We start from the raw sequence: 8605 nt of genomic DNA on the forward strand, positions 1-8605 counted from the left end.
CTCATTCTTCCTGACTACATCAATGAAAAGCCTCAGTTAGGGGCTGGTATGTCTTTAACCCCTCCACACTTGGAACAGTCAGGCTAAGTAAGTTTAGCTGCTAAAACAAGTGACTCCAAAAATCTCAGTGGCTCAACTCCATAAAGATTTATTTCTTGCTCCTCCCAGTCCTCTAGGCATCCAACCTTCTTCTATCTAGTTACTCCATCAAATCACAATCCATGGAGTCTTCCCTGTATTTCTACAGAGCCAACAGGCAAAGGAAGAAAATGAACATGAAGAATTGCTTGAAAAGTGTTAAGGGCCAGGTCTAGCAATGGTCTGCATCACTTCCTGCCACATTCTCCTGGCCAAAACTGCCACAGGGCCTCACCAAGAAGAGAGGTTAGGAAGTGAATCAAGGAGAGAGAACATTGACATTGCTGAAAGATGCTTGCCAGACTATAGGTTCGGAACATCTAGGAAGCAACGTAATCTCTTCAGAATTAAGTCATATTATCTGGCCTTCAGAGGGGCCATGTCTACTGTTATTACAGCAGGTCACATTGGCTTTCCACGTCAGTTGGTAATTTGGTAATGTGAACTTTCCTTACTCGATAAAAGGCATTATAAAAAGTGAGTCAATGTGGCAAAAAGTATGAAGGTTATATATAAATGTCTGACCTTGGGAAATAGGTTCCAGGGCAGCACTGCCCCATGGAACTGTGTGCAGTGATCAGAATGGCCCATCCCAAGCTGCCCAGTACAGTGGTCACTAGCCACATGCAGCTTTTGAGTACTTGGAATATGGCTAGTGTAACTGAGGTGTTGAATTTTTTCAAAGTTCATTTCTTTCTTTCTTCTGTAAGTATGAAAAAGAGACTGTGACAGCGAACCAGCAGTTAGCGTAATGGCTATGTCGCTGGACTCCCACGTAGTTGACCGCGGTTCGTGTCCCGGACCCGGTGGCTTAAAACTCACGCCGGGCGCGTGTGCGTGCGTGCCCAAGATCCCAAGAGGAGAATGGAGGAGAAGGGATTGCGGTGTGACCATCCCCCGGGGGGTGATTTCTCGCTTTCTGTCTCTATGTCTCTCTCTGTCTGGCGAGCGCACACGCCCTACAGTGAAAATCTCTCCAAAAAAAAAAAAGAGAGAGACTGTGACAGAAAGGTATAGAGAGATAGGTACTCCCGACAGAGTCCTCAGGCCATGATCCATCCCCAGCTTCAACCAGCAGGATCACAGGCACATGCACACCGGGTGTATTCAGGGAGGTGTCTGGCTGTGAACCTAGAACCTCACCTGTGGGTCAGTCTCCTGAAGCATTGTGCTACTGCTGTGCCACTGTCTGGCCCCTAGGTTTCAACTTTAATTTTCCTATATAAAATAAGGCAGATCTTAGATAATAACCATGATTGGTAATGAATGCCTGGAATACTGTCTTGGGGCGATTCAGAGGTCAGCAGTGCAGTGATAGCTTTTAAATGTCTGGTATGGTATAAAGGGCTATTTTTGGGGGGGGCCATAGAAAAATACATCGTGACTTCCCTGACAACCCAATAGTTCTAACAATCAAGAATTATATAGTCCTTAAACCTTCAGTAGAATTCACTACCAGTTAATGATCTGTCTAACCCAGGATGTAGTAAGATTATTTGTTTCTGGTCTCTACATTCTTTTTAAAACCTCAACCATCTGCTTCTCTCCCAATAAATGTAGAGACTATTGATTAGAGGAATTAGCTTGAGAGTATTTATGCATATCTGCATGCATTGCCCTGAAACTAATGATGTCAGGGTGATGAGATGTGAGTCACCATCTCTTTTTCTCAAGAAAGACATTGAAGAGTCACCTCTTTAGAGGCAGGGGATCATTACCAACGGAAAAGGAAGGGCCCCATCTGTTTAATGTGTGGCTAAAAGTGGGATGCTGGAAATAGCCTCTTGCCATGTGCCCACAGAGGTGGGACAGGCTGTCAATGGGATGGGCTGCCTTGGAGAAGAATCCACAGGTTCTGCCATGGAGCAAAGAGGCAGCATGTGGTAGGCAGCACCTCCCCACCCCAAGGGAGCTGAATGGCAAGCAGCTGGCAGCTCTCCTACCACTCTCCCCCGGCGTCCCTGGCAGGCATGGAGGGACGGGTCACAGGGCTGACCCTGGCTGGCATTTCAGACAGCTTTATAATTACACTATCTATTTTTCAACTTGCCAGTAACCTTTTGGTCTTCTCATTTGCAAGCTTGTATGTTTTAAATGTGCTTTTTATCCGAGCCCAATGCCCAACTCATCATTTCCTTTTTCTCTCTCCGCTGGTCTTGTTTATCATTTAGACCACAGTCCTGGGTTGTCAGGGTCAACTTGGTTTCTCTTCCTTTTCCTTTTTCCTATTATTAAATTACCTTTTCCCCTTTCCTATTATTAAATTGCCTTGAATAAGCACTATCACCTCTCTGACCCGAGTTTCCCATTTGTGAGATAAGATTGTGTTTTGATCCTAAGAGCTGTCGTGTATGACTCCCACCATGTTGCTGTCACCTGCTGCTGTCACTGCCTGGGTCCAAGTCCTCATTGCTGTCCTAGCTGCATTGTATCAAGCAGCTCAAGCAAAGGTGGAGAAGTTTGGGACACACACATATGAGGTGGGATGGAGGCGATGTAGTCCTGAGTAAAGGGGTTTCTGGGGGCTCACAGATGGGCTTCAGGGGGACCATGAATGTGCTGGCGTGTCATCACATTTTGAAGAGTTCGGCGATTGGTCCTATGGTGTTGGTGTGGAAGAGTAGGGCCATTGTATTGAGCATGTGTGTGTGTGTGTTAGGGGCCAGGTGAGATCATGTATGCAGGGATGGGCCATGGAGGGGCAGGTTGTGAAGACAAGAATCAAGAAGGCAACCTCATTGCAATGGAGAAAGCTTAGAACACGCCTCCTCTATCCCCTGATGGCTTCCTTCACTGCTTTTCTAGAACTGAACCATGGGAATGGAGAAGAAAGCATTGCTCCCAGATTGGCATTCTCAGACTATACCTGGCTTTGCTAAAAATCTTTACCTCTCGGGACCAGCAGATGGCATAATGATTATGCTGCTGACTCCCACATGGTCGATGGTGGTTTGTTTGAGTCTCGGACCCGGAGATTTCAAACTCACACCTGGCACGTGTGTGTGCGCCCAAAATTCTGAGAAGAATGGACGAAAAGAAATTGCAGCATGGCCACCCCCCACCCCCCAGGGAGTGATTTCTTGCTTTCTATCTCTCTTTGTCTCTCTGGCGAGTGCACATGCGCTATAACAAAAATCTCTATTAAAAAAAAAAGATGGTCCTATGGTGTTGGTGTGGAAGAGTAGGGCCATTGTATTGAGCATGTGTGTGTGTGTGTTAGGGGCCAGGTGAGATCATGTATGCAGGGATGGGCCATGGAGGGGCAGGTTGTGAAGACAAGAATCAAGAAGGCAACCTCATTGCAATGGAGAAAGCTTAGAACACGCCTCCTCTATCCCCTGATGGCTTCCTTCACTGCTTTTCTAGAACTGAACCATGGGAATGGAGAAGAAAGCATTGCTCCCAGATTGGCATTCTCAGACTATACCTGGCTTTGCTAAAAATCTTTACCTCTCGGGACCAGCAGATGGCATAATGATTATGCTGCTGACTCCCACATGGTCGATGGTGGTTTGTTTGAGTCTCGGACCCGGAGATTTCAAACTCACACCTGGCACGTGTGTGTGCGCCCAAAATTCTGAGAAGAATGGACGAAAAGAAATTGCAGCATGGCCACCCCCCACCCCCCAGGGAGTGATTTCTTGCTTTCTATCTCTCTTTGTCTCTCTGGCGAGTGCACATGCGCTATAACAAAAATCTCTATTAAAAAAAAAAGAAAATCTTTACCTCTCAAAAGCTTGATGGAAGTGTGCCACTGAAGAATTCAAATGGTTCCCTGGCTTTTTCCTATTTTAAACAAATCACACAGTGAAATTTATCAGTATCAATATTTGTAGCTACTCTAATTCATTACTTATTGAGCCATTTTCTCTTATGTTGGGTTTGATTTCATGACAATAATTAGGGCCCAAGGATGCAATGATTGCATAGGTTGTTTAATCTGAATTTCTGATGCTTGGCAAAAATATATCCCAGTGCAAACGATTAGCTTTTGAGCCCTTACAGGACCAGATTGGAGCCAAGATCAACAAGGTGTCCATGACATGGCAGTAGAGATGAACTCCTGGTATCTAGTTCCCCGGATCTGGCGTTATCACTTTTGGAAAAGCCCATCATGACCAGCCCTGCTGAGATGTTGCTGAAAGGTCTCCACAACATCTAAAAGCTTGTGTCCTTAAATGATCATTACAGCCGCGCCACAGGAGGGCTTGTTCATACAGCGGCTCCGTGGGAGAAGGCCCCATCCATGTGAATAAGCCAGACGCCGTCTGGTGACCAGGAGGGCAGGGGCTGTCACTAATTAGACACAATACTGGCATCTCTACACCACTGGCCAGTTGTGTCGGGAGAAGTAAAGAAAGCTGATGAATTTCCTTTTTATCCACGCCCGGAGCTGCAGAGGTCTGTGAGGTTGGCTCAGAAACTCCTCTGCTGGAGACCTTTCAGAGGATGTGTGACTTTATTGCCAGAATTCCTTGAAAAAAAAAAAAGATGCTTAATTGAATTGAATAATTAAATATTGGGTTGTCAGAAAAGTCATGATGCGTTTTTTTCTGGTTTTCTATGCAAAAATGTGTTATGATGACCCAACAGATAAGCTAGATTCCGTCCACCAGTGGAGCTATGACTTCAGGATGAAAAGAATCTGCCTCCCAGCGAGGGAGTCCCGGAGGAGCAGAACGGCGGCCATGACTGGCCCTGGGAAGGCCCAGGGCCTCACTTGGTTGCTCGGCTGGTCCAGTTCAGCCGAGGGGCATGCGTGCTGCTTCGGTCCCCTCCACCACAGGACCCCAGAGGACTGCCCCCCCACTCCAGATGCCAGCAGGCACTCGTGGCCGGGTACTATGGCGCAGGCTGGGGTTCTGGGACCGAATGCCCAGGTTTGAGTCCCAGCTGCTCTGGGGAAGAGTCCTTGAAGTCTGCGTCTCTGTTCCTAATCTGTCAAGTGGGAGAATGACACTTGCCTCGGCCGGGGCCACTTTCCGCACTCTGTGGGCTCCCGTGAAGTAACTGGCAGAGCGTCCGGGCACTTGGCCTGCCCCTCCCCATGTCTCAGCTGCAAGCCTCTCTGGATTTACTCTTTTAAAAAATAGCCAGATTGTAAATCGTACCCTCCTGATGCGAGAGGACAGTTTGTTTGATCCTTTTGAGGTTGAGTTATTAAAAACTGGACAGCTGCTCTGCCTTGGGCCGCACCTGCTTTCTTTCCCTGCCCTGTTCCCTGCCCGCCCCCGCAGCCTTTGGTAACAACCGCCGCAGGCGTTATCCTGGGGTGCAGGAGCACGGACCTACTGTGTTGTTGAAAACGTCACGGCATATTTTGTCTGTTTTTCTGTGCGAGAATACGTCATGATGTTTCCGACCACCTGACATTTTTCAGGAGCCGGTCTGGGCGGCGCAGGGGTCCCACAGTGCTCGGGCGATGTTGGACCTAGATGGGAGTGCGTGGGCTGTTCCCCGGCCAACCTGTACCCTCCGGTGTGCACCTGGGACCCCAGATGGCTGGGAGGGCTGGGTGAGTGGGTGTGGGATTGCAGCAGGAGACCCTGTTGAGGGTACTTGTCTCTCTCTCTCTTTTTCAATCTTGTGAAAGAAAAAAGAAACATTAAAAAAGAAGATGCCCATTTGGAAAGCTCAAGACATGGAGGGGGACAGTGGGCACCCTGTGGACCCACTGCTGGGCTCTGCCGCGGGTGGGGGCTGAGGAATCAAACATCTCACGTTCAGTGACCGACACTGTGCTGTGTACTGCACGCTGCAGAGTGCAGTGCGAAGTGCATGAAGGCCTACACTCGTTTAAGCTTCTGGGAAGGTGCCAGGTTGCCCCCATTTTATAGTAAAGCAACTGAGTCCCAGAAATAGGACATCGCCTGCCCAAGGTGCAAAGTCACTGAGTGAGCCGCTGAGCAGATGAGCCAGGACTCAATCCAGGTGGGCTGACCTCGCCTCCTTAACACCCCCGCCCCTGCCTTCCTTATTCCTTACAGCAGCCAGAGAGCGCGGGAGGGAGAAAGCACCCCCAATAGGCCGTGGTCATGCCACACACCTTCCGCCATGTCTCCATCCTGCTGGGATTTGGGGAATACACATAAGCCTGGCATGGTTTTCAAGCCACTGGGGCTAGGACTCAAACCACGGTCAGCCATGTGGGGTCTGGCTACCTTAAGCACTAAGCTATGGGGCTAGCCCTCCTTCTATTTGGAAATCTATTGATCTTTCTAACATTTCGTCCATTTTAAAGTGGTGGCTGATGTCAGAAATGTTAAAATGCTAAAAATGTGCATGTCCGAGGTGCAGAGGCGACCCTGCCCGAGCTGACATCTGGGCACACTGTGTTTGCAGCATGGACAGCTCTTTAAGCAGAGTTCTGCGCTGTGGTCCAGGCAGAGTGTTGGGCGAGGCTGAGGACTCAGGGGGGCTTCCTGTAGGGGTAAGGCTGGAGCTGGGCCCCGAAAGACTGATACTGGGATGACTCAGTGGGCAGGGGCTTGTGCTAACTTGCAGTAATTACCAGAAAGGGTCTAAGGAGGACAGGCCATGGCGGGGGCTGGGGGGTGATGGACCTGACCCTCCTCCACGTGCCTCTCCATCCCGTCCACACCTGCCCTGGGGCTGGGCTCTGCCCCTTTCCATCTTGGTGCCTCCAGGCCTGTGTACCTGCCGTTTCCTTTGCTTGGAACACCCTTCCCTGCCTCAGTCTCCCAGCAAATTTCTGCTTGACCTTCTCGGCCCAGGTCGGGCACCTTGCTCTGTGCTCCTACGGCTCCCTGCTACCTCAGCGACTCTAAGCTCCTGCATGGTGACAGAATGAGAAGACATGTTAGACCAGGTCCTGGAACGGAGGCTGGTTGGGGGCTGTGGCGATGGTCAGGTGGCCTGGCCGAAAGCTGCGTCTGTGGGGACGACACGTATTGGCAGTCGGCTCACACCTCGACATCCAGGTTCCTCTGCCCTCGCGCAGCTCCCCCGGTCCACTTACTGCCTCCTTTCAGATGAGGATGGGACGGTCGGCAAGGCTGGGGAGCTTGCCCAGGGTCGGGATTGAGGAAGGAGGAGTTGTGAGAGTCCGGTGAGGGACATGGGCAGGGGAGGAAGCTGGGTTCTGACTTGAGGCACACAGGTGGGGGATGTTGCCACTTGTCAAGAGGAAAACAAAAAGGGAAACTGCTTTTGTTTTTAGAGAGAGCGTTTTGCTATTAGAGCCTATGTACTCGCTGGTGAGACAGAGAGACAGAAACTGAGAAATTACCCCCTAGGGGCATGGTCACACTGCAGTCCCTTCTCTTGAGATTTTGGGCAGGCATGCACATGCACCTGGTGTGTTTCAAGCCTCCAGTCCAGGACTCAAACCGGGGTGGGCCACCTGAGAGTCCTGTGCCTTAACCACTATGCCACCTAGCGGTCCCTGGGAAAGTGCTTTGGAAGGGAGTTAAGCTAAACTTTGGAAACTTTGTGTCTGAGTCATCTCTGAGACACTGTCATGCTGTTTACTCGGCAGTTCACTCGGCAGTGTCTTGTCATACTCTGATCCCTTTTCCAGCTCTTCTCGGCCACACGAGAAAGCACAGGCCTGATGAGAAAGTACTTCATTTTAATGGCTTTTCAGAAGTAGAAAATGGCCAGAACGGGAGATTCAAGGGTATAACTTTCCCACTTGGTCTCATTTTTTAAAAGCTCAAATCCAGGGGCGCTTGCAGACACTGTCAGATGAAACCGTCCAGCGTCTGTGCTGTTGGAAAGCCTGGTCGTGGTAACAAGCCACACCCAGACTCTGCTCTCCTCCCATGCCCAGAGCACGCCCAGCGGGTCTCCCTGGGCAGAGGCTCAAGGAAAGCCAGACGCGACCAGTTCTATACCAACAGTGGCTTTTGCCGGACGAGGCACAGTGCACTGTACGAAAGTAGGCCTGGCTGGCTTCACAAGGAAGCACAGAGTGTCTCTGAGCGAGGGACCTGCACCCTGCAGCCGACGGCTCCGTCCATGAACCCCCACCCCATCCACTCTCTAGCCTCATCACCCCCTCCATCCTTGCGTCTGAAAGGAAATGCCTTTTCTCCTACCAAGGCTGCGTTCCCAAACCTATTTCTTTCACCCTCCGGCGAATCGTGTTCTCCGTGTCCATCCTTACCATGTTCTGGGTTGCATCCTCTCTTCTGTTGACAGACTCAACACACTCTTCTCCACTTAGCATCTGTCTCCCCGGCCCCCAGGTTCCCTGGAACACGCTGGTCTTCATTTCCTTCTCTTGCTATCTCTTTCTCCACAGTCATATCATGGCTCTCCTTGTATTCCTTGAGGACTTTGTATTTTAAATTTGCTACGGGACATGTATGCTCAGTGGACAGTCAAAGAGGAAGGAAGGGGAGAGAGAGAGAGAGAGGAGGGAGGGAGAGAGAGAGAGAGGGAGAGGAAGGAGAGAGAGGAGAGAGAGAGAGAGAAGAGAGAGAGAGGAGAGAGAGAGAGAGGA

Source organism: Tupaia chinensis, unplaced genomic scaffold (assembly GCF_000334495.1).
Source record: "Tupaia chinensis unplaced genomic scaffold, TupChi_1.0 Scaffold000182_1, whole genome shotgun sequence".
Taxonomy (NCBI): Eukaryota; Metazoa; Chordata; class Mammalia; order Scandentia; family Tupaiidae; genus Tupaia; species Tupaia belangeri.